This window comes from Canis lupus, chromosome X (assembly GCF_011100685.1).
Source record: "Canis lupus familiaris isolate Mischka breed German Shepherd chromosome X, alternate assembly UU_Cfam_GSD_1.0, whole genome shotgun sequence".
Taxonomy (NCBI): Eukaryota; Metazoa; Chordata; class Mammalia; order Carnivora; family Canidae; genus Canis; species Canis lupus.
This window is the reverse complement of record NC_049260.1, coordinates 5,098,298-5,125,038: the sequence shown is the minus strand read 5'-3', so window position 1 is coordinate 5,125,038 and position 26,741 is coordinate 5,098,298. Positions and strand designations below refer to the sequence as shown.

The window sequence follows — 26,741 nt, the reverse complement described above, 5'->3', positions numbered from 1 at the left end:
TGCAAAACAGCAAATGAGTTCCTGTTTTTAATTTACCTCCAGGCAGTCTTTGGCTTACTTGGAGGCTGATGATCTCTAGACTGAAAGGGGAGGCCTTCAAGTAGGTTGTCTGCAACCTATTAGTTCTAGAGTTGAGTGTCTACCCTTGGCTGCCTACTTATAACAGAGAGAAGGTAATTACCTAGTTAACGGGAAAAATAAAATTTGACCCAAATTATCCCAGCGATTGCTTTGTTTGAAAGAGGAGCCCAGACTGGTATGTAAATGACATTGAGAGATAAGGTATAGGAAGAGATCAAGTAACAGCATCCCTACATCTCCTGTGGGCTGCTGGCGACTAGGTCACTTGCAACACTGCGCTGACAAGGTCAAGGGTAGGCTAAATCCCCTAGTGGGTGGCTGTGCTCTGAGCCTTCGCCACAAGCTGCACTTTTAACTCCAGCTGTTTCAGAATACACTTATCTTAAATATAGGAAAACAGTTATAATTATCTATACACAGCTGGGCATATGCATATCACTGGGGAAAAGTAGAAGTGACTGTATGACATAAACGCAGGTAACTGGGAAATAAGTTATAAAGTTATTCCATTACAATGGACAGTTTCTTCCATACGAAGACTGTTTGAGGATGATTCTTCAGTTGGCGCTCTGACGGGCTGCCGATGGACGTCTATTTAAAATCGTGTTTCTGTAATCGGCCTCATTAGTTTTCTGAAGAATGTGCGCACTCGGCCCCGTGTGTCAGTCGGGAAGTCACGCGGCCTGGCCTTTCAGTATAAACCTGCAATGCTGCAAACCACTTTCTTAGCAGTAGCTGACATCATATTTGTGCAGTGATCATGAAAGGTAGGTGGGGGATTGTAATATCCGCGGAGAAGTGTTTTGAGGACATGCAAGCTGTGCTTCTTGGGTCACCCTTAGTTCCTGCTTCAAAACCAGCATTCAACAGGATGGCTTCTGCAAGCAAGCAGTTAGCTCATGCGTGCGTTTATTATCCTAACCTTACTTTCCTTTATTCTAATTACCTCTATTTTCCCTAGGCCATTGTAAATGTTTCTGTAAGTTACCACTAATTGTCTGAGGGTGAGGTAAGCCCAATAAACCTAATTGAATAAACGAGTTAAAACCAGTAAGAAAAGTGACCGCACATACACTGCCCTTTGGGAGCTAGTAAGATTTATTTATCCATCATTCCTCTCCTTCTGCTCAACCTCTGAAATCACAGGGAAACGTGAACATTGGTTATTTAAAACGCAGCACAATACGTCTTGGCAAGAACCTTTCAGATGCATTGACATTGACAGCGGAAAACCCAGGCAGCAGGCAACGTTGACCTTCTCACTGTCAGCTGCCCTGTCTCCTAGAGGATCTCAACACCACTCTCGGTGCTGGGAAACACATCATTTACTCTGCTGGTATGCATACTCACTTGAGCTACAATACAATTTAGTCCAATTCACATTATTAAATCAAGGGAAAAAGCAAAGTGTCCTTAAAAGAACTCTTCAGTTGAGGAAGTTGACAGGAAGAAATCAATTGCTCCTTCTAATAATATTAGTTCCAAACATGCCGGCTATTGGAGTAGGACACTGCAGAACCCTTCCAGTGGCTTCCAACAGGAATTTCTACAGTGATGGAAATATTTTATAATTGCACTTTCTGAGATGGAAGCACATTTGAAAGGTGGCTAGTACAACCGAGGAACTGATTTTTAAATTTTATTTAATCTTGAATAATGCAAAACTGGATAGAAAAGGTGTAGACTTTGGACAAACGAACATTGATACTCCATTCTGACATCTCATTGTTTATGTTGTTTGCCTGTCCTTGCTATCTTTTCTAGTTATTTAGTAGTTAATTGAATAAAATCTCTACTTCTGTATTTTTTAAAAAAGATTTATACATTCATTTTTATAGAAAGAGAGGTGGAAGGAGCAGGGAGACTCTCAGGCTGACTCTCCACTGAGTGCGGAGCCTGACTGGAGGCTTGATTTCAGAACTCCAAGATCATGACCTGAGCCAAAACCAAGAGTCAGACACTCAACTGACTGAGCCACCCAGGTGTCTCATCCTGTTCTAGATTCTTAATGCCTAAAAGCATCACATCTGCAAAACCAAAATGGGTCAAGCTTACCTGGTATCCTAAAAAGAAAATGATGCATGGATACTGTAAAGTTCCTTTATAGTAACTGATATAATTTAAGTTCTAAGATCAACTCTACTACATTTATCTGGTTCATTCACAGAGAATTTGAAAGCAGAAAATATCTGAAGACATTGTAAGACTTAAGATTTTGCCTAAAGATTATTACTATCATTTTACAAATATAAAAATGAACGTAAGGAAAAAATAACTCCAATATTACAAATCTCTATGTAGTCTGCTTTACATGAAACCACTCCCCTTACACTTGGACAATGTACTAATACGATTTGTTACCAGTTCATGACATACTGGTTTTGACCACTTTGGAGTATTTTTTAATTGAATGAGATGCAATTAATGGTGTTTATGAGGTATAGCAGGGTCCATCTCTTTAGCTATGATTATGACAGAAAATTAGAATTACCAGTCTTGGGGTTACTTAAGACTTTCCTAATTTGAGTTATGGTGCCATCTGCTTTTCTATATATCCAGCTAGACTCTGAAAAGCCATTCTGACTCATATTTCACCTTTTTCCTCTCCCCATGAATCCACATATGCATCAAGTCCTAGAGATTGAACCTTACCACTTCACTGAAATCTGTGCCCCCTTGCCTCCCCTCAGCCCTTGCTGTGGTTCTATCTTACATTAGATTCTGTTTATACTTTCTTAACACCCACCAGCCTCTGCTCTAGGTCCTCCAAAGGTCTGTCACCAAAAGTTAATGTCTTCTCTGCCTAGAGTTAACTCCGTATCATGATCTACCTTGTTAAAAAATAAAACAAAACAAAATACACATATGCAAACTTCACTTCCAGAATAAAATAAAAACTCTCCTCTTTAGATTAATATTTAATATCCTCCAACATACTAATTTGCCTATTTATTAATGCCTTCATATAATATCTTTCCCTATAAATAATTCCTAGCACTATAGGTTAATAGTAATCAGGACCAATGCTAAGGAAAATAACAATAATATACAAAAAAAAAAAAGTTATGGACTGTGATAAGTAGCAAAAAAGGAAACTAAGCAGTGTTGACCTAAAGCATGTAGCCTCATGACTGAATCTACGAGTTCAGGAAGTACTTTATGGGAACGTGACCTTAGAATGAAGATCTCATGAGTACATAAACAACTAATCTTGGAGAAGGAGGAGGAGAGAAGGAAGAAGATTGCAGGGGAAGGAACAGTGTTTATGTACAAAGGGGTTTGGCCAGAGGAAGGCAGCGTCTGCTCAAGAAACTGAAAAAACTCTGTGTTGTTGTTCAGGAAGAAAGACCAGAACACCAGTAACCAGTAAGCCTGGAGCAATAACTTGGAACCAGAACTGGTAGGAACAATGGTAAAGATTAAGGAATTCTCCAGGTGACAGGGGATCAAGGTGGGGCCTAATCACCTCTTTACAGATAACTGTTTCTGCTGTATTGAAAAAGGATTGAGGGCAGCCCAAGTGGTTCAGCGGTTTAGTGCCGCCTTCAGCCCGGGGTGTGATCCTGGAGACCCAGGATTGAGTCCCATGTCAGGCTCCCTGCATGGAGCCTGCTTCTCCCTCTGCCTGTGTCTCTGCCTCTCATGAATAAAGAAATAAAATCTTAAAAAGAAAAGAAAAAGGATTGATCAGTGGTATCCTCAGTAAGTTACTCCCAGGAAAGACTTGACAGCAATTTGTGATACACTCATGGACATGGTATAGCATGGTGTGAGAGGTATTTAAAAGGAAACATTGGCAGATGGATGCAATGTGGACGGTAGGAAGGGCGACAGTCAGGGACTCCCTTGAGGTCAATACTGGTTCATTTAGTCATGTTCAAATTCCAGGTGCCACTGAGACACCCAAGTGCAGATGTGAGGGACACATAAGGAGATGTGAGGGACACAGAGAAAGTACATGGGGGACATCCACATTTAGGTAGCGCTTGAAGCCTGGGGCATGGTGGACACTGCCTGGGATGAGCTCTACTCCTGAGCTTGGCTTTCAGAAGGTGAAAGTGGCACTCGTGCTGCTGGTGGTAGAGTTACATCTGGCCCATAGGTCTACTTTCTTCAGCCATCAGGGCATTATAAAATGCAATTTAGCTTTTATGTGCACTTGCCATAATGAGCACCAGGTAATGTATGGAGGGGTTGAATCACACTATATTGCACACCTGAAACTAATACAACATTTTATGTTAACTGGAATTTAAATAAAAAATATAGATTGTTAGGCTCTAGTTCAGTCTCTCTAAATCACAATATCCAGGGTTATGCCCTGGAAATCTGCATTTCCAAAAAGCCTTCTATAGGATTTTAATGTGGGTGGCTGATGTTTCTGTTCTTGACTCTTTCATTTTCCTTATGCAATTTTAAAACTATCCTTCTATTCACACTCTATCCTCTTTATATTCTAATACATAATTTTTTTCAGGATTATGAAATTCAGGATAATTTTTCATTATCACAAGGATAATGTGAGACAAATAATCTTGACTATTTCTTTTTCATAAATAAAAGCTGTATATTCATCCCAGAATTTATGACCAAGAAAAGATTGTTAAGGATTCTAAATTTAAGGGTTTTTTTTTTTTCCTCTTCTCAACAGAATTAAAAAGATAGACCATCTCCTTTTAATTAGTAAAACAACATTTGCATGCATGGCCTTGAAGGAAAAAAATCTATTATAAAGATAGTAAGATAAATACTTAGACATGAATAATTCCAATTTCAAATACTATTTATCATATGGAAATCACAGACTAATTTAATAAAAAATACTGATATAAATTCTGTTTCTTCGATGTAAAAAGTATAAAAGTCCAAGTTTAATCTTATTCCTGGTCATTTCCTTGGCTATCCTGGATCAACCTGAGCAATCAGATTAGAATAAATTAACAAATATTCCTTTAGCTAAATATTAAAAGGTGCATACATATTTTTCCCAGGGTGTTTGTCAATGAAAAGTGTATCTGAGACTTCTCTAAAGTTCTGTACAATTTGGAGCAGGATCATTCTGGGCCACTCTTTGAGTCTTCCGTTGTGCTAAGATTTTGGTGTTCTTTCTCGGGTTTCCAAGGAGTCTCCAGTGAATTGGACTGAGTTTTATTTCTGTGTTCCCATGGTTGAAGCCTAATTTGATTGACAAGTGTTTGCAGAGAGGCTGCTGTGTGCCCAGGAATTTGGCATAAAGACCAAAAAATAACAGACAGCCTCTTTCCATGAGGACATTCCAGGATTCATGCAATAAATATGGTGCAAATACTTACAATGACCACTTATGAGAGGGTCAGGTAAGACTACGATGTTCTAACTGAATTACTTGGTCCAAGGTATATGGAAATGATGAGGATGCTGTGCAAAGAAACACCTCCCTATGGAAATGGTTGTCAGTGTTCTCCAGTCTCTATGTGAACACATGATGTCTGGATGACCCTTACCCTTGAGAAATGCTCCCTTTTGGATATCACCATTTGTTTTATTTTCAAAATTAAAAGAATATCTTAGGAGTGGAAAAATACAAAACAGAGGACACACTAACTTTAAAGTCACAGTAGTAAAAATCAGGCTGATATTCATAAATATTATACTGTAAGCTGACATAAATCTATGAAAAAGAAAGAGTTCTCTCTCAAAATAAGAGATTTTGGTGGCTTCAAATTTCTCTTGGGATTTCATTAGATCTCACTTGCTTACTGATTACAGAAAAAAGGCAGTGAGTTCTTCTGGTGGCTTACTGCAGCCCAACTGCCCTTGGGGCACTTGATGACAACTCTGTCATTGTGTCCTTTTTTTTTTTTTTTTAATAATGGATATAGATTTCACAACATACAATGTTACATTAGTTTTAGGTGTACAACAGAGTGATCTGACAACTCTCTTTATTATGCTATGCTCACCACAAGCATAGCTATCATTTATCACCAAACCACACCATTACAGTACAATTGACTATATTCTCTATGATGTTCCTTGTAACCCCATGATTTATTTACAATCCTGAGACAAGACCTGAACTGTGATCAAGAGTCAGATGCTTGACCAACTGAGCCACTCAGGTACCCTCTCAGCTTCATTTTAAATCCATAAACAGTGATGCTATATAATCAACCTGTATACTACCAAACATTCAGGTTACAAAGTATCTTTCAAGGATTGTATTTTAAACACTTCTTATTTAAAAATACTGTTCTCTCTCTTACAATGCATGCTAGTAATTATAAGGACTTGAAGCATATTTTATGAGACATTCATCATACCCCATAGTTCACTCTTGAGTGGGATGCTTTGGAAATTTTAAGACCAAACTGAGAGACCAAAATGCAAACATGTCAGTCATCTACAATCACTGGAGTCAAACTGATGTTCAAATCACAAATGTGATGTCGTATTACTCATTATAATCACTTGTGTGTGAGGGTGATCATGCCCAGGAATTTCTAAGGTCCTGCTTTCCTATTTACACATAGTAGAGCTGTTTGGTTGCAAGTCTGTGAATATGCCTAAATCTCTCTGTTTATGTCTCAGCTGCTGTCATGTTTTCAGGATAGAAACAAATCCTGGGCTCTGTCCAGTCTCCTGTGGTGCTGATCATCACCAAGATGGCCAAGACTGCTCATATCTCTGGGGTCCAAATACTACTTGTCCTCTGTGCTCTGAGGTCACTATTTATGGGTCCCTCTCAGCCACAGTAAAAGCATAATTGAAGCCTCATCTCTACAAACACACATTTCATCTTCACTTTAAGAAAAAAGAAACTCTGGAATTGGGAAATGATGCATGGGACTTTGCTCTTCTAGGACATGTGGAGAAGGAAGAGATTTAATTTTTCTCTGGGGGTAAAATCCTTTCTGAAGCAGTATTTAACCGTTGACTTGTCATTTCATACTGGCTGTTACAGGGGCTAGAATTTCCCCTTTCCGTCTCACTTCTCTGTTCTTTCTACCAACCAAAGGCATCCAAGCATGGATTCCAGGGCATTCCAAAGCTCTGAGCCAGCTTCTCTCTGGGCATGAAGATAGACTTCTTGGGTTCACAATTCATCTGTGCTTTAGTTCTAGAAAACTAAGACGACCATTAGCTGGAGGCTACATTTAGGGTTTTAAAGTTTCCTTTGGGAAAATGTAGGCCAATAACCCTACACACATCTTTCCCATTCCCACAAGTAAAACTCCGACTGCATTCCAAAGTGATTTTCCCTTGGGCCAAGAACAAAATGTGAAACACAGAATGGGAAAGAGTTCAACTTTAACGTTGTGATCTTGTTCCAAATCCAAACTCACAACAACTAAGAAATGTTGTATAGTGCTATGTTTACAATATCTAACAAATGTCATTGGTATGCCATCATCTTTGAGTTACTTAGATATTATGATAAAATATCTATATTTAAATACTTTGTTTCTTCACTAACTCAATTAAATATTTAATACCTAAAATATTTGAGACCAGCAGATACAATGAATTTAAAATGTGATATATTTCTTTTAATTGTACCACATTCCCATATTAAAGAGAGTAGACCATGAAACTACATGTTATTTCACAAGAGAGTTAACTCCATTGTATATTATTTGTGAAATTTGTCTCCCATGTAAAAAAATTCATACTTCCCAAAAGTCTCTTTCAAGTTTACATGACGTTTCTAGTCTATCAGTCCTTATACATACTTAGTTTCCAGTAACTTAAGTTTAAAAATATAAGTTATAGTTCTGTAGTTACATACAGGTCTAGTGTTAATATCATAACTGGAATTTTTAACACCCTGCACTGATTTGAAGCATGCTGGTTGTATTAGAGGCGGTACGTCTGAAATTACGATAACCAGTTCTCATAAAAGCCATAGCCTGCCATGCAACACCTGAGCCTCAGAAGGAATATGTTGAAAATAAATATTATCGTGTTGATCAGAAGAAAAACTATAACATATTTCATTTAAATGTGGGACAAAGGTGTAAGATACTATGAGCATTTTTAAACACCTAGAAAACCTAAACAATTAAATGATAGTTATTAAAAAAGAGATAGCAAAATATGTGAAGAGAGAGAAAGGTGAGGGAGAGAATACAGATAAATTATAAACAAAGAATATGTACTTCCTAATATGTCTTGATGTCACTGGGGAGTCCCATTGACTGTCCTGACAGACAACAGTCTTTACAGCATTGGCTCCAATATCATAAGTCATGACTGCAATGTGGTATTATAATATTTAAGTCAAAAAAAAATCTGAAAGAACAAGTCCCATTAGAAAATCTATTTCCATTCGCTGTCAATTCCATTTCTGACTCTACTCCTTTTACTCTGCTAAATATGGAGCCAAATTGATTCTCCATCATAGAATTCACTTCAGCAATTTCTCTTAATGTGAGCAGCAAGAGATTAAAAGGCAAAATGAAGATTCTGTGAAGTGCAGTGCTTCTGCCGCAGAGTCCGCACAGATACAGACAGATGGAGGTAAACAGTCTATGGGATTCCATCCATCTCTAGAAGACAGAAGGCTCTGTAATAGCCACATACACACAAAAAGTCAGAACTCTACACTTGCAACTGTTATAAATTTCAAATGACTGCCTTTTTTCATCCTGTGGCCATAAAATAAGCACTGTAATTCTCAGGTTGTAGATCTGGCCAGTTTTGAAATCGTCTACATTTACAATTCTCTATTTTTATCACATTACTGCAACCCAATTCATATCCTCCTTGCTGATGTGGTCTGACGTTTTTGTTGGCATGAGCTGAGTGGTGACAGATTCCTTCATTTCTGAATATCTTCCCAGCTCCTGACAAGCTCGATTTTGCGCCAACTCACAGCATATGTGCTTACCCCACACTTTTCAAAGAAAGTACTATTTTAGGAGCACTTTTGCCTTATTGCAGCTCTTTATCTCCTCACCTGTGCATTTCCTTTGCCTTTATTTCTTGAATTAAAATGTAAAAGGCAACCAATTACACAGCTGGTGTGAAGGAGAAAAAGGCACAGATGTGCTGCTCCTGTGGCAGAGTCATTCCTTGAGAGATGCTGTAGTTGTACAATGGCCCGACGCAAGAGTCCCTGCTCGGATCCCCACACCTCAGATGTAAAAGTTCACATCCTGGGCAGGGCAAAAGGGTTTCTGAAAGATGTCAATAAAGTTACTGATCGTTTCATTTTGAGTTAAGGGAAAGGGAGGTTATCCTAGTGGGTCTGATCCTGTCACATGGAGTCCTTTATAAGCTGGCATTTTCTCTGGTTTGTCACCAGAAGGGGAAGTCACAGATATGCCAAGCATGAGAAGGTGTCAATGACTTCTGGGTGCCTTTGAAGGCAAGTGAGAGTGGTCCTTGCCAAATATCCAGCCACAAAGCAAGGACCTCTGTCCTACAAGAAGCTGGATTCTTCATGCATGTGCATGAGCCTGGAGACTGAGTCTCTTCCAGAGCCTAAAGATCAGAGCCTACCCTTTGACTTCAGCTTTCTAAGGCCTTCACCAGAGAATTCAGCAAGATGTTGCTAGATTTCTGACCTGGGGAATTGTGAGCTAATAACAGTTGTTTATTAGCTAATAATAGGTATTGTTTGAAGCCCCCCAGATTTGTGGTAATGTGTTACACCATGAGAGAAAACTATAGCAATGTCTTCTATCCAAACTAAGGATCCGCGATTTAGAAATCAAGTGTCCATGATTAATTCTCTAGCTTTTTGCTTAAAGTCATACTGCTTGCACTATCTACACTAGCTCTCAAACTCATCCCTTTCTGATTTTCAGCCTGGACTTTGGTGAAACTTCTGTGAGAACCTCCTCACTCCTCATATACAGTCTCTGCTCTGAGGTCCCTCTTATTCTCCACCACTAGACTCACCTTTCAGAAACACAGCTGTGACCATGCTATGTTGATAATTAAAAACTATTCATTAATCATTATTATATGCTTTATTAGTTGTAAAACTCTCCTGATGGGACTCATATTCTTTGAGACCTGTCTGCTGTCTACTTTTCTGGCATTATTTCCCTTCTCTTGACATCATGCACCTTTTGCTCCATTGAAATGGATGCATTTGCTCTTCTTCTAGCATGTTCTAAGTTCTGCCTTTGCACAAGTATGAAACACATGCCAAGCAAGACATTGCCTGTTCTTTACACTGACTTCAGATGTAACCTACTGCATGAAGACCTCCTGTGTAGTATGAATGTCTCTTCCACTTCTAGTTTCCTTGGCACAAGAATATGGCCCTGGGAAGTCTATGCCTCACCATCCAGCTTCTCTTGTAGCCTTCTGAGCTCATAAAATGCAAAATCTACATTGTATTTATCCTTCTATTCCTTCAAGCACTTGGTTCAATGCTTAAGGTTGTGCAGATTCCCCAAAACAATGAATCTGGGCACGTAGTAAAGAGTATCTAAGGATGTGCAGGTCTCCTTAAAATAAAAATACAATACACATCTAAGTTTTAAAAATGCCAGAGCCCAGGACATCATACACCAAATGATCTAACATTTTGTGGTCATGGTTGTTGTTTGTTCACTGACTTTTCAAAGAAGGGAACAAAGAAAAGAATACAGGAAGATTAGACTCAAGTGGCATAAAAATACCAAACGCTGAGTGGCTAATTCCTAGTAGTAGTGAGATGAAATGAAATATAAAACACCTTACTTTTACGTTGTACCTACCTCACAAATTAAGTCCTCACTGTTGTTGCACAGGTTAGGCCTATTTCTCTTAGTGACTCCCAGCCTGCTTTAATGAGTCCGAGCTCACGATGCCCAGCTGATGTTTCATCTGCTGTTTTGCTCAAACTTCCAAAAATGTGCAATTCCTTTGCTGCGGGCATCCTTTGCTCCTTAATTTTCAATCTAATTTAGGCAAACAGTTGGGGTCAGATGTAAAATAAATGTGATGAATGCAGGATGGATGCAAACTCCAAAATCTAGGAGTCCTTACTTGGAAGGTATTTTCTTTGCTCTTATTCAAAGAGAGAGAAGACATCATTCTGCAGCCTTAGTTCATTAGGCAGACTCTCAGCTTCCATGTCCATGATTCTAGAAAAAAAGTGAAAACAAAACAATTGATATTTAAAATAAAACTGCTGAAGAAGTAGGTGTTTGAGATACACTTTCATACTTACAAAATCAAAATATTTTTGTTAAAATCTATACAAAAGGTATTTTTATATTCTGTGCTTTCAGAAGTTAGGCTAGATTTTTATTTATGAAACTTATTTCTAATAAAATCAGGTCAAGTTACAAGTGATTAGTGTAAATGTCACATAAAATGGAAACATTTCATAGGAAAAGAGTACCTTTAGTAACTGGAGGTTTTTGTTTGTGAACAAATTTCAAAAAGGGCATATTTCATTTAGTGTTTTAAATGTTTCTTTATACTATGTTACAGTAGCAGGATAAAGAACATTAGTACGGAAGGAATGTTATAGATGGCTTATCCAATCTCTTCACTTCATGGGAGAAGAAAAAAAAGTTAATGTAATGTGGGTTTATTGTGCAAATTGTGTTGTGTGTCTCAGATCTGAATCATCAAACTGTATTACATGTATGAAAATGTGGTCACGGAGTTATGTTTCTGTAAGTTTAGTTATGCACAAATAAACTCTTGGCATCTTCTGGTTCAACATTGTGGGTGGAGAACAATCAGAAGTCTTTCCTCCTTCCCAGACACCCATTTAAAAACAACAGCCTCCAAGAAGGAACACAGAATTGGTAAGAAAATTAGAAGAAGTTCATCTGTGAACAAGAAACCCCAACAAGACTCTTCATGTAAGAAACTGAGCAGTGCAACCCATCTTCCAGAACACGTGTTTGATTATGTAATGATAATCAGACTCAGAGGACAAGAAGTAGAGGCCAGAGAGTAGAAGGAGCTGGGTTATGAAGGCTGGCTAGCAGGGAGATTTCCTAGGCAGTTTGTCACGCTGCCTCCCTCATGCCTGCACAAAACAAGCACTAAAGGGCTCCCTAAGTTTCCAAGTTGAAAGAGTGCCAGGAGAAAATGAATAACCAGGCTGAGTTCTGGTATCCCAGGGTAAGGACTATCCTTATTTTATCATTCAGGAACTTTGTAATATGAAATCCAACCCTCAAAAGCTCAATCCAACAAAACCTTCTACGTCCACAAATTGCTCATCTGGACTGAATACCTGGATGGCTTTCATGTTCACTGGGGAAAGCAATGGCAAAATGGAACATCATAAAACCACAGGGGAAGAAAGTCTCACCAACCACTTTGTACAATCAACCTCATTGTCTGAAAACCCCAGGTCACTACTCAGGAAAAAGTTAGGCAGAAGGTAAGGTAAAAAACGAAACAAACGCTCTGTACATTAAAGATAAAGCTGATCTCAAAGGGAACAGATGATTTAGGAAAGATAATCTCACACACACACACACACACACACACACACACACACACACACACAGACCTAGCCCTCAACGGTATTCAGATCGTCTTGCATCTATTAACAAAAATTACATTTATGTGAAAAGGAAATCATGATAAACCCAGAAAGAGTACTTGCAAAATAAAAATATAAGGATGGAAATAATTCATTGGAAGAATGGAAGACTAAGTAAGGAAATTCCTAGAACATACAGCTACAAGATAAATAGATACAATTTGAGATATAAGTGATTTTGTTGCTCAATCAAAACCTTAGATCACACCAGTAAGGCTTATAAAGAAAGAAAACAAACAGGAATACATTATTTTTAAAACTATAAAGTCAGAAACACATGGTTTTAGGTCAAAAGTGCTATAAATGAATAACTCAAATCCTTGTGAAATTTCAAAATGCCAAGAATGAGATAAACTTCACAGACAGTAGAATATATAATCAGGGTAGATTATCTACAAGTGAATGAGATTAAGATTGGCCTTAGACATTTCACATATGAGTGTGGTTATATAAAATAAAGAGTATTATAAAGAACATATAAAATATCCCAGAGTTCTTAGGAAAAGTGATACAAACCCAGTCAAACTATTAATCAAGCCTGAAGGAGCAAAGCATAAACATATTCTGGCTTCATAAAATTTATGTCCTACACAGTCTCCTTGATGACATAACTTGAAGATATATTTCAGGAAAATATGAAAAAGAGAATGTCTGGGTTCCAAGAAGTGCTTGAAGTAACCCAGGAGGGAGGAATAAGTAGAAGGGAGGGAGGGAAAGAAGGAAGCAAGCAAACAACATCTGAGAAGCTATCCTGGAGGCAAAGAGTCCAAATTAGGAGTAAAAATTTATGCATCTTTAGGAAAACAACAACAATAGCAAAAAACTAAATGAGAAATGGAATGGATTCCATCAGAGTTGTAAGTAATATGACTAAAAACGAAATAAGTAATGAAGTATATGGTTTATAAGGCGTGTGCTTATTCTTACAAGACACAGCGTTGTAAGAGCCCTGGACATTCCAGAAGATGGCCCACTGCCAACAAGAAACGTACATCAGGATGACTGTAAGTTTCCCATCTGAAGTGGACTACAGGGTCGGATGCGCTTGAGGAAGAGCAGAAAGGCATCCGTGCAGGAGACGTGCTCCCACCCGCCGCTGTGAGTGATGCTGGGCACGCTCCCTGAGCCCCCGCAAGAAAGCACCCCATGTACTCTGAGGTGTAGGCAGTGTTCACGCGGCCATGGCAGTGGCAACAGCACAGCTAAGGGAGGGCACGCTGCCTGAGGTGCTCACACTACTTCCAGGAGCCCGTGAAAATGTGCTGATTTCCTTAGTATCAGAAGAAAAACAACAACAACACATATTTAGGGTCAAATGAAATGTTTTGCTTTTCCCTTCTCACATCTGCACATGAATGAATACATGGCCGAGTACATACCTTTATAGGGCTGACTGTACAGGGTGTCTCCCTAAATGAGGACAGGTACCACCCAGGTGCAGCTGTGGGTCTAGGTTTTATGGACCTGTCATCTGGGGGTACACTGTCAATGTCCGATTCACAGCTTCCTCCTGGTTCTGTTTCTGCATGTTAATTTACTTTCATCAGCACTGGGTACATTCATTAAAACTAGCTCAAGGCAAGAGACAGGATCCTCCTTTTACTATTTGATTTCAGACATATTATTAAACTGTTTTCGGCTTTTGAGTATTTATACATTCCTGGATTATTACAAAGCAGAAGGATGGTTTCCTAATGTTACCAAAATTTCCCATCATCACAGCTCCAAACCACATATTGGCCACTTCATAAGAAACAAAAATCAACCCGTTGACATTGTGAGTTCAAGCCAATGCTGGGCCTTCTGTGATTCCACAGCCATGTTTTATTAATTTAAAGTGGGGGTGCCTGAAACATTTTCTGCAGACTATAACGTGGGTCGCTCCTCAGGGAAAATGCTCATCTAGAATGCTCTAGGAGTGTTCTGACTCGACACTGCAATGGACAAAGATATTTCTAAAACATGATGAAAAGTAACTATTTCGACCAGATAGCTCAAACAGGTCTTGCTAATCGAAGAGAAATGAAAGAAGAACAGAAGGACGGAACCTCAGCCTACTTATGACTCAAGACAGTTGTTTTGGCTCCCGATGCACATTCAAATCAACTTTAAAAAATGAGCTCTGAAAAACAGAGGGGCATTTCTCATAAGCTTCCTACCCTGTCACCCTGAGTTAGAAGCCACACTAGCATTTTTACAAACAAGTCTCTTGTTGACCTTAATGGGCAACAGGACACAGAAAAAAATGACTTGAAGCCACAAAGCTAGTGACACTGTACACATGGGACATATTATCCAAAAAAATTAAAAATGTGCTGGCCACGACCACCATACCTAGAACACTAGTACTGACCTGTGCCTTCCTTATGCCTTTAGCAGAAGTCTGTCCCAAATGTTCAACGTCTTCCTTAACATGCCCCATGTTCCACAAATGTCACAGATATTACTAAATCCATCTCTAAAATCAATCCTTGAAATTGACTCGTAATCATATAATAGCCATGTCGGGCCTATTTACAAATTGTAAGGTTGGATCTCACCAAGGACATAGTAAAGCTGAAATGAGACACACAAATTAATGTTAAGACTGAATTGTATTATAGGGATTTAAAAATATCTCATTCGGTTAAAAACTCCTGAAAACTAATTCCCTTCTGAACTCGTTTTCCAAATCAACTGGCCATGCTCCTCAATCAATACAGTTAAACAAGCACCACAAATCAGTACAGTTGATTTCCAAATACATGGCCCTGTAAAAATATGGTTGAATCCAACTTTTTCCCAATTTTACTGTGTATCTCCTCCAAAGAGTTAATTATTTTCTGAATTTTAGAATACTGTTCTCCATGTAAAATCACCTTTATACTGCTGCATTTTATAGAAGTTCCAGTGTGTGTTGCTAATTTCATCGAGTGACTCCCTATCTCTTTCATCATTGGCATAGTTTCAGATTATCTGGATTTTCAAACATGTGATTAGCTCCTGACTCCAGTCTTCTACGTACAGTTTAGATACAATTACGGCAAGCATTCCATATTACTTGGAAAGATCAAGGGAGTCTTTCTTGCTTATGTTTCCATTTCCTCCTCCCTCCTTCACACTGGAATATACTGGTAAAAAATTTATTTTGTAGAATCTACTTAATTATCTTTAAGTTAGTGACAGATTTAATGGTAATGCATCCTGGTCATATCATCTTATCTGAGGATCTCCAGAGTTGATCCTTCTGAAATTTACCAGTCTTAATTCTATTAATCTTAAATGTCTGAAATACACGGTACAAAGAAAGACTGATGGATACAGAGATCATAAGGTTTGGTAACGTTGTTCATAATATCCAAGTTATAAATCTTCCTTTGAAATTTCTGTGGCATTTTATTTCTCTTCACTTAGTTTCCAATTTGTATTTAATTCTTTTAAAGGATGACAGTAATATGTATCCACCCAAAAGGCATTGCCAAAAAAGAAAAATGACTGTTTTCATGAGCATCTTGAGGCAGAATATTTTTTTCTTATTACAAGTTAACACCATAAAAATTTGGTGTTACTTGTACACATTTAAGTAGAGGGGAGAATATGTAATTATTCATCTGATTACTGACTTGAGTTTTCTGCTTTATATTACTACAAAGTACTGAAGTCTGTATCTTTGCAAAACAAAATGACTCCGTGAAAAGGGCACATTGCATTAGATATATTAAAATACAAAATAGTCTCGGTGGACCATGAAAAGGATTACAAATTACACTTTTAAAAGGAAAATCAGTACCTATTTGTGTTACACTGCATTCTGTATGTATCTCTGAATATATAAACATATTTTTCCTTATATTCCCACGGGAAAATGAATCGAGTTTACAGCAACAAAGAAAACTAATTACAATGCTTACCATTATATTTCCTGCACATAAGACATTATTTGACTCACGAGTGGTTAACATGAAAGCCATTCTCATACTGTTCTAGAAGCACCATGGATGGCTGTGACCACACAGTATAAAACTATAAGCCCATGTGTTCAAAGCCTGTGCATATAGAAAAGATAGGAGAAAGTGTTAACAGATTCTAAAAATGTCAAGGTCATGGATGACTTCCTGAATCTGCTCTTTTTCTGTTTTTCATTATCATGTGTGACTTTTTTTTTTTTTAATGTTTTTTCAAAAGCATTAGGTTGAGGAGTGGAGGAGATGAAGAGGCAGGCCACAGGGGATTTCTAGGACAGTGAATCTATCTGTGTGACAATATGATAGTAGATACGTGTTGTTACATGTTTGTCCAAACCCACTGCACGTACAACCCCAATCATGAACCTTATGGTACACTGGGGATGCTGGGTGATCATGATGGGCCAATGTTCATCTTTAGTAAAAAATGTACTATTCTGGAAAGTGATGCTGATAATGGGGAAGACTATGTGTGAGGGAGCAGGTGCTCTATGAGAAACCTCTGTACCTCCCTCCCAATTTTGTTATAAACCTAAAACTGCCCTAAAAATTTTTTTTGAAATCACCAGGAATGGTGGCTCTGAGTTCAAAGAGCATACAGTCCCATGTAGTACATCAGCATTATCTACTACTCTTCTAACTTCTGAGAGTGGTTCGCAAAACTGAGCTGTGGGACACCTGGGTGGCTCAGTGGTTGCGCATCTGCCTTCAGCTCAGGTCATGATCCTGGGGTCCTAGGATCAAGTCCCGCATCGGGCTCCCCACAGGGAGTCTGCTTCTCCCTCTGCCTGTGTCTCTGCCTCTGTGTCTCTCATGAATAAATAAATACAATCTTTAAAGAAAACAAAAAACATGGGCAGCCTAGGTGGCTCAGGGGTTTATTGCCACCTTCGGCCCAGGGTGTGATCCTGGAGACCTGGGATCGAGTCCTACATCAGGCTCCCTGCATGGAACCTGCTTCTCCCTCTGCCTGTATCTCTACCTCTCTGTGTCTCTCATGAATAAATAAATAAAATCTTAAAAAAAAAAAAAAACCAAAACCCACAAAACTGAGGCACAGTTCTTAAAACAGCCATTATGCAGGGCTGCTCTCAGTCTCTCCGAAAGGAGGCAGGACACTGCCCCCGCTACCAACATTACAGTATCTCCAGCTTTCTGCAAATGCAAGGGGAGAATCTGCAAATATCTCTGCAGATGCTCTGGGCTTTCAAGGCTCCTTTTTTCTGGGTTCTACATATCTGGGATCCACTATTGTATATTCACATGTTTAGAGAAATGTTATGTCAGCTGAGGATTCTCATGGGACATTTAAGTGCGATAAACATTCATTACAGTATTTTCTGGCATTTTAATCAATTAATGGGATGGATGATGTCTTTATCCATTATTTTTTATATAACATAATAACTGCTTTATTCATTTACAAAAGACAAAAACAGAAAATTAGAGAGAGATAAAAATCAGAGCAAATAAAGTTGTAAGTTTAGGCCCAATACATAAACCAAATGTGTTAAAAAGTGAAGTACCTCAGGCAGATGATAAGAAGGAAAATATCATAATTCTCTGGAAAAGGATATTCTAAGACCCATGAAGAAAACAGTAAATATCATTAATTGAGCCCATACCATATTTTAGTACTGGATGGAATATTTCATTTGTAAACCATCCCAATAACATTCCTGTTAGATACATGTGTCTATACTCATTTCCTCACAAGAAAACTCAAGTTCAAAAATCTCAGTACTTGCGAGGTCCCACGACTATACAGGGAGCAGATGGAACTCGCCCAAAAGCCTCCTTACCTATTGGCTCTTATGCCTTTATCACAATGTTCTTAATTGTTCTCGAAATATTAAGCCAAATAACCTCCTCCCAAACATTTACCAAAAGGGAACTGTCTTAACAAATCAAAAGTTATATCCCGGGAAATACACATAGCAGTAAAAATTGTGAAATGCCCACAGAAGAGATTAGCAGACAAGGTTTTGGTATTCTGATCAAAAGACCATCTTTAACTCACAATTTATAATTCTGAAGCACATTTGGTATTATGGAAAATGATGCTGATCAAGAAAGCAGACTGTAACATTTCATGAAGAATATAATTTCTAACACAGACAACCTAACTCCAGGGTGGCATTTTAAAATCATTTAATAATTGTTGTGGTTTTAAACAAATATTTTATTTATTTATTCATGAGAGACACATAGAGAGAGGCAAAGACACATGCAGAGGGAGAAGCAGGGTCCCTGCAGGGAACATAATGCAAGACTCCATTCCAGTACCCCAGGATCACGACCTGAGCCATGGGCAGATGCTCAACCACTGAGCCACCCAGGTGTCCTCAAAATTTTTGTGTTTTAAGCAGATTAGAATTCTGATGTTTTGGGACACCTGGGTGGCTCAGCGGTTGAGCATCTGCCTTTGGCTCAGAGCGTAATCCCAGAGTCCCGGGATTGAGTCTCGGGATCCAGTCCCACATCGGGCTCCCTGCAGGGAGCTTGCTTCTCCCTCTGCCTGTGACTCTGCCTCTGTGTGTGTGTGTGTGTGTATGTGTGTGTGTCTCACAAATAAATAAATAAAATCTAAAAAAAAAAGAATTCTGATGTTTTAAAATTTAAATACTCTATAGCTTTTGAAAAATAGTAGCACTGAAAAATAGTAGTGCGAGTGGGTGTAGTTTGAACTTAATGAAAATCTTTAAGGAATCTAATTAAGATGTGATTAACAAAACAGATCCATTAAGCCTGCAGTTTTATAACGGAAGAAAAAACATAAGGGCTTTAATATACCTTTGGTCATTTAACACTTGCAGGAAGCATGAACCACCTTCTGCCATAACCCTGTGTTTTGGGACTGTTGCTGCAACCTCTCTGTATGAGTTTCCTTATCTGAAAAAGGGTGGGGTTGGAGATCATCTCTTCACTCGCCTTCAGTGGTCATATTCTACAAGTGTATAAATCCTAGGAAGAAAACGTAAAACAAGAAGCACAGTCATTGGCATGGCACTACATAGTATTAAGAGAATAGCTTTGGAGTTGTTAGGTGAGACAATCCAAAATACTGAACCTGCAAATAGCTCTGGATAAATTACATACCCCTGTACAGATTTCTAAGAGGTCTTATGAAGGTTAACAGTCTGTGATAGACAGGCAGGTTAAACCGGTCACGTTTAGGACTACATTTTCAGCCAAATACTGGCGTGTTCACATCATAGCTTCCTTCTGAGGGGACTGTCTCTGACATTTTTGAGCTCCTAGGCACACACAAAAGGGATGGGGCTCCTCATGGTTCGTGCTGGTGGACTGGCCCATGTGGTAAGAGTGATGAAAGACTCAGAAGGATCACAGCGCTGGAAAGACCACTGCACCTTGTCTGCCTGTCTCCCCCACGCCCTAATATTCTACGTCCAATACCTCACCCACAACTCAAGGTCACTGCTCTCACATGACCCACATAAGCCCATCTTCAGAATTTAGTCAGATAATTCCTGTTGTCTAACTGATACGTAAAAGGCACGTCTTTACATTCTTTTCTACTTATTATCAGACAGACTGATTAGATCCATCCATTTTATGCATACTTTAAGGTATTCACTATTATGATCCATGGCATAGATCCAAAAATATAAGAGAATGTATTTTTCTATTTGTGGATATTTGGACAGTTTCTAATTTAGGGCTGGAAATAAAAAATTCAAATGGAAAAATTCAACTTCCTGTGTATACATACTCCCTGATTTAACAGTACCAGCAAATGATGCCTCCAAAAGTTAGGCATGAAATGGAGGATGGGGTGCATTCATCCAGGATGATTTTTTTCAAACCCTCTTTGCTATCCTGAACCCCCTATTTTTGCCACTAGTAACAAATTCAAATGCTTTAAAAGAGGGGTAGTCCATTGCCTATGTTCAAGCTGCATATTAAGTATACAAATCCACTCCATGATGCTCAAACCAAGTTACACCACGTGTTTCTTTTAACTGCTCTATATGCAGCTTCATTCTCTTCTGAATACTTTAGATTCTTCGCATCTGTCACCATCACGACTTATATAGACACTTCAAAGACATCTGATACGATTTTATGTATCTGTAGACTGTGTGTAATGCTAAAATCACAGCTTCTCGGAGCATCACTGCAGCGGCCATGCACTGCTGAATTTACTGTTCCTTTCTGTTTCGGGAGAGAGCTAAGTCCTCTCCTCTTACCTGGCTAGGTCACATACAAACTGCACTATGCAGCATCTATACCTCAGAGCGAACACGAGCAGGTTCTACAGAATGGTCAAAACCAATCCGAACATCCTGATCATACTTCTGGACCTACATGAAAGAATGAGCTTGACACATTTTTCCAAAGAAGCCAAGAATAAAAGTAATTTTGGAATTTGGGGTTTGTGTAGTGGCCTGGTTGTAAATTTCTTTTTAAGTGATTGAATTTCATCTTGTCTGAAAACTAAAATAACAGGAAATAACTGAGAGGCCAAGGAATGAATTTATAATACGATAACTTATATAAGCTTTACGTAAATGCTGTAAAGAGCATAATTTGATTTTTTTTAAGTGTGTCCAATAATATTTGAAAACCAAATAGGTGGATAGCCTGGGTGGCTTGGCGCTTTAGTGTCGCCTTCAACCCGGGGCCTGATTCTGGAGACCTGGGATCGAGTCCCACGTCGGGCTCCCTGCATGGAGCCTGCTTCTACCTCTGCCTGTGTCTCTGTCTCTCTCTTTCTGTATCTCTCATGAATAAATAAATTAAATCTTAAAAAAAAAAAAAAGAAAACCAAATAGGTATTATGGTTTAGCAGAATGAAACTGGGATAAATCTGTCTATGATAGTAGACATCATTAATTCAAAATCTGTCCCCCAATCTGCCTTCTTAGGAAAACTGATATACTGGATGTAAAATATTCCAACAAAGACCATCATTTCCAAAAATGTAAGATGATCACTACAGTCAATCTCTTTAATTCAGTTATTTATTATATTATCTTCATTTTACCTATACTCAGGGTACCATCAGGAAAATTTCCATATTCACTTTCTTTTAGCAAATATTCTCCAAGTACACAGTATAGTATATCTCTTCCTCTGAGCTAAGAAAAGTGTATATTACAGTGAGGACAGAGATGTATAAAGTTTTAGGTTTTTTTTTTTTTTAATGAAAAATACCTATAAAGATTTCATCTCTTTTCAGGTTTTCAGACAAGCACATGCTTAAGGTATTTCTGTGCTAAGACTCTGCAATCTTTTCTATATCCCTAAAAGCCTCTAACTGAGTATCTTTATGCAACAATTTGAAGTCCACATCCATCGTCTTTGTAACTGAAGGGCATGGAGACTTTTTATCTTTGCTATCACATTCACTTCTCTTATTTTCCAACTTTAGAGCCTGTTTTCTTCATGTGGGTTTCAGCTGACTTATCTACAAAGAATTTACTCTCTAAGTTATCAATCATTTCACTGCTTGAACGGTCTCTTGAACTTTTCCAAATATCAGAACAATTCAAATCATGGTGTTGGATTAATACCGACTCTCTTGTTGTGGCCATTATGAACTTTAAATCCTTTAATTTGAAAAAAAATTACATGAATTCACATGAAGTTCACATCATTTATTTCCTGATGTATGTATGTCTGAAAACCCTACGGCAAGACTCTTTTTCAAATGCCAATTATTCATATCTTTGTCGACAGCTTTATTTTTTTAGCCACTCAGAATGATAGTTTTCTAGGACTTTGAAGGTCCTCATTCCTGAAGCTGTTCAAACACAGCTGGGTGCCCATGTAACAAGGATGTAATAGGAAGCACCAAACAGTGCTGTGAATCTAATCTAGAAAACTCCCAACTTCCCTTCCAATGCTCATATATCCTGAGGCTCTTTGAGTCAACAGATCGGTGTTTTTGCCTGATTTATATTCTGAATGCTCCTGAGGGAATTAAACTCGTCTTTCTGGTGATCCAATAGATACAGAAATGAGACCTCAGGGAATGGCCCAACATGCTGATGAAATTTTACTGAGACAGAAATATAATCTGCATAATTAGTACATATCTATACAAGCATATTTATTTAAAGGGCTGATAATTCTTAACTGTATTAGTAGGCTTTTAGTAGGCTCTTTTAGTAGGCTCCACACCCAACTTGGGGCTTGAACTCATGACCCTGAGATCAAGAATTGCATATTCCACCAACTGAGCCAGCCAGGCACCCTTATTTTTGTTTGTTTTTAATTTTTACCTTTTTAAAAGATTTTATTTATTTATTCACGAGAGACACAGAGATAGAGAGGCAGAGACACAGGCAGAGGGAGAAGCAGGCTCCATGCAGGGAGCCTGACGTGGGACTCGATCCTGGGTCTCCAGGATCACACCCTGGGCTGAAGGCAGTGCTAAACCGCTGAGCCACCTGGGCTGCCCTTTGTTTTTTAATGATGATCCTGCTTAGACGGAAAATGTTAGATTTTTAAAAATTTTTTATTTATTTATGATAGTCACAGAGAGAGAGAGAGAGAGAGAGGCAGAGACACAGGCAGAGGGAGAAGCAGGCTCCATGCACTGAGAGCCCGACGTGGAATTCGATCCCGGGTCTCCCGGATCACGCCCTGGGCCAAAGGCAGGCGCTAAACCACTGCGCCACCCAGGGATCCCAGATTTTTAAAAAATTAAGTGATTTCTATGTTCAATGTGGGGCTCAAACTCATGACCCCAAGATTGAGAATCACATGCTTTCCTAAGACAGGCACCCCAAATGCTGGATTTTTATTACTGCAAATGCAAAGGAGCCAGAGGCAAGTAGAATATGTTTACTGTCTACTTTTTGTTATTTCTTGCAATTTGTTACTGAAATAATTCAATGTTCTAAGGATTAACTTTGTTATTTCTTATGGAATAAATTGTAGCTGGCCAGGGCACTGGAAGATGAGAACATATCAATAGTCAGTACTTTGGCTTCAGAAGATGTTAAGAAAATTTATGGTTCCCACATTCCAGAATTTTCTTCCAGAAACAACTAAAAGCGATGTTTAAAACTAACTGATTTCAATAATTAAATATAAAAGTTGGATGGTTAGGATATTTAATACATTTATAACATGCATTTGATAGTGGGTGATTCTATAGTGCAGGTTTCATGTTTCTTCTTTACAAAATCCACATAAAGGTTGTAGGCAAGTGTAGGGATGCCTGGGTGGCTCAGGGGTTGAGCATCTCCCTTCAGCTCAGGGCGTGATCGTGGAGTCCTGGGATCGAGTTCCACATCAGGCTCCCTGCAGGGAGCCTGCTTCTCCCTCTGCCTGTGTGTGTCTCTGCCTCTCTCTGTGTTTCTCTCATGAATAAATAAATAAAATCTTAAAAAAAAAAAAAAGGTTCCAGGCAAGTCTAGAAACAAAGTTTATTCCTATAATCAATGAAAGTTGTTGAGTACCAATTTGGTGTTATGCAGTGGGGATGCAAAGACTTGAAAAAAGGAGGAGTATGCTAGACCTATATGCACATCACTGCAATCTGCCAGCCGTCTACCCAGGTCTATTTGCCTGCCTACCTACCTACCTACCCGGCTACCTCACTACATATGTAACAAGAGAATTACAAAGGCACAGAGGGAGGTCCCTTCTCTTTAGGGGAAGTCAGGTTAGGCTTCCTGGTCCTTAGTCAGGTTAGTGAAAAGTAGGCTTTTCCTGCAAAGGTACTTATGAACAGATATTATAGTGCCTGCAGTTAATATTATGTAATGTGGTTGTGATCATAGTCAACAAGGTATTGATTTTGCACTGCTATGTCACAATCTAGCCTAACACTTGGTATTTTATTAAAACAATTTTTATTATCTCTCAGGATAGAGTGTGTCAGCTGGGCTCAACCAGCAGTTCTTCCTCACTGTGATATTGGCTGAAGCCACAGATATCTGAAAGAGCTTGACTGGACTGGAATATTTAAAACGGTTTAGTCATATTCCTGGCAGCCTGTCAGGGATCCTTAAAAGGCTGTCTCAGATACTCTTCCCGAGTCTCAAGGTCTCCCAGTTGTCTTGTCAGCAGGGAAGCTGGAGTTCTTACTCAGTGGCTCAGCGACTGTGGTATCACAAGGGTAAATCTTCCACACCCACCTGGGACTCAGGCATGGAGGAGCACAGCATCACGTGACCAACAGGGTCAAGGAGACAGCCCAAGGAGGAGGGGGCTATACAAGGGCACGCACACAAGATGTGGTTCAATGGGAGTTGTGTTTGGAGACTTGTAACCAGCCTCTGATACCTGGTTTCCAAAACATTCACTTCTTTTCCATGATGCCGAAGTCTCATCTCATTCTAGCATCAGGATCAGGCTTAAATTAGAAGACTGTGTCTCCTAAATCATCTCCAGGTGCGGATGGGTTTACTTGGACGTAGCTCCTCTTGCTCTAAAGACGTGTGAACCAAAGAGATGACTGACTGGCCTCTTAGATCCAAACCTACAACCTCAACACAGAGGCATCTTAGACTCAATGGCTACTTCTAAGTGTATGTAGGCTGTGCTAGAACAATGGCCTCATGTCGTCCACTGTTCTAGTCAGCTGAAGAGGTTCTACCAGGTCCTATCTTAACCATTGCAGACATCTTAACATTGGCCTACTATATCACTTTTGCTTTGATCTTTACCCTGAGGTCATATCCTTCTGCTACTGTGCTGGATTTGATCTTTTCCCCAGGATTTTAACTTCTCTGCATCCATTCGTCTTACTGTAGTGCCTTAAACATGCAGCCAGGAGGGACTAGATGACGTTGAAGCAATTTGCATGAAGATGTCTTGTAGCAGTGCACCAACCTATTAGGTATATTTCCTATCTTCCAAAAATACAATTTTAACAATACTTGTGAATGCACAGCACACTCACATTTCTTCCCAGCATCTTAAAGCAGTTTCCTTGACACTTTACAGCCTCCTTACATTTTCCTAGACCCTTGGTTTACTGTTGCATCTTGACCGGTTTGCCACGCATGGCCCTGGACAGAGACTTGAGTTTTTACTGATATGTCACAAACAAATGCTTCTCAACATCATTTTCCTTGTTTTTTTCTAAGGAATGTGGTGTAAACACTAAGTTGTCCCTAGCCCCTGGATTTGAAGAGGGTTGGTCTGTACTCTTCTGGGGACATGGGACATGCCATTCATAGGGTGGCCCACATGGCTGTTTTGCCTTTTCTGTAGGGGATGGATTTACCCCAGGTAGATGCTACTCTCAGGCATCTGGTGTTCTCTGCATTCAGCTTCACACCCTGAAGGCTTTTTACTCCCATCACAGAATCTGCTTGGTTCTCCTTCTGGCCAAGCTCAATGGCACCACTCGAGCCCACTTCCACACACCTCCACTGAAAATGGACAAGTGAGTGAGAACTGGAAGCTGGCCTTAGCTTTCAGTCTTCAAGGATGGGGAAGAAGATGCCCTGTATGGCTCTCTGGGTGGCCCAGCTCACTCCACAGATCTTGAACTATTGATTTCTTTTTAATCTTCCTCTCTTCTATGTTCCCAAGATTAGACAAGCAAGGAAAAGAAAATAAAGTCGTGTTCCTGTTCCATTTTCTCATCGTACTGTGTACTCTACCTGCCTTCTCATGTCTTCAATGGCACATGGATCTCAGAAAGGGACTTTTTTCCTTGGAAAGTTTCTTCCACTCCACCCTGGGCCAAATTCTTTGTCTATCCTAATGGCACTCTGACAAGTTGAGGGTAATTATGGATCATTAACAGGTTCAGATTTACCAACCTTCCTTATAGAGATTGAAAGGAGAGAGGAATGAGAAGCTACATGGAAAGGCACCAAGCTAAGCTTTGCAGACACTTGGAAACGTCAGGTTACATAGCATGCTGGTCATAAATCCTCTCCTTGTTTGAATGCTGCTGGTGTTAGAGACTAGGCTGGTTAGTGTTTGGTTTGTGTGTTTTTCAGATTTTACTCTTGCTTATCTATCCCTCTTTTCCATTACAATTTATCTGTTGCAAAACCTGGGTTGTTTGAATCATAGTGTTTTCCAGAGTCTGAGTATTACTTATTGCCTACTGATGTGCTTAAACAAGTTGTTCCATCTCTGCGTTCCCTGATAATCATCAGCTGAATTCAGGGGCTTAATCAAAATCAGATTTAATCCATTTGGCAAGACATAGTTGGAATTGAATTTTTCATCAGGACATAAATATTTCTGGCTTTGCTCTCTTTTATGCTATTAGCACTGAGTGTTCA

At 39.1% G+C, this 26,741-nt stretch overlaps 2 long non-coding RNA genes across 5 annotated transcripts in view; both read right to left on the bottom strand.

Moving 5' to 3' along the window:
- The window catches only part of LOC111094756, a 178,197-nt gene extending 167,091 nt beyond the window's left edge, over positions 1-11,106 (bottom strand). For 2 of the 3 annotated variants that reach the window (XR_005386100.1, XR_005386101.1), the window contains exon 1: positions 10,776-11,094. This is a non-coding gene — a long non-coding RNA (uncharacterized LOC111094756). Of the gene's footprint in view, positions 1-10,775 lie in introns of all 3 variants that reach the window. The other variant, XR_005386102.1, reaches the window with a different exon arrangement.
- Positions 11,107-11,110: 4 nt separating this feature from the next.
- LOC111094756 overlaps positions 11,111-26,741 on the bottom strand; it is a 222,287-nt gene continuing 206,656 nt past the window's right edge. For both annotated transcript variants that reach the window (XR_005386096.1, XR_005386095.1), the window contains 4 exons: positions 19,309-19,479; positions 16,462-16,596; positions 14,925-15,127; positions 11,111-11,144 (listed from right to left, as the gene is read on the bottom strand). This is a non-coding gene — a long non-coding RNA (uncharacterized LOC111094756). The remainder of the gene's footprint in view (positions 11,145-14,924; positions 15,128-16,461; positions 16,597-19,308; positions 19,480-26,741) is intronic.